The following is a 471-nucleotide window of genomic DNA, read 5'->3' on the forward strand; positions in this document are numbered from 1 at the left end:
GACGACCCCCCGCATCCTCCCCCGCTCCACCGCCGCCGACGACCCCCCGCACCCTGAATGTAATAATTTATTTAGTTAATAATAATTCACAAATGAATGGTAATAATTTATTTAGTTAATATTAATTCGCAAACTGAACCAAATACTAATGGCGCACGGCTAGGGGGTGCGCCATTGCTATCCAAAAAAAAGGTTACTAATGGCGCATCGCCAGGAGGTGCGCCATCGCCTTTTCTTAGTAGTGCGCCATTAGTAGCCAAAACAGGTGCGCCACTAGCAGGCCTTTTCTTAGTAGTGCATCCTCTTGCCCTAGTGCCTTTGGCACTGGGCGTTGCCGCCACCGCGGCCAACGCCGGCAGTATCGACGACAGTGATCTGCCAGGGTGGGGAGGGAGTCGGGCGACACTAGGATCGGATACCCCTGGCGTCGCCCTGGGGTGGCGGCGCGAGGGGAGCGAACTCGTCCATAAG

This window comes from Triticum aestivum, chromosome 7B (genome assembly GCF_018294505.1).
Source record: "Triticum aestivum cultivar Chinese Spring chromosome 7B, IWGSC CS RefSeq v2.1, whole genome shotgun sequence".
Classification (NCBI taxonomy): domain Eukaryota; kingdom Viridiplantae; phylum Streptophyta; class Magnoliopsida; order Poales; family Poaceae; genus Triticum; species Triticum aestivum.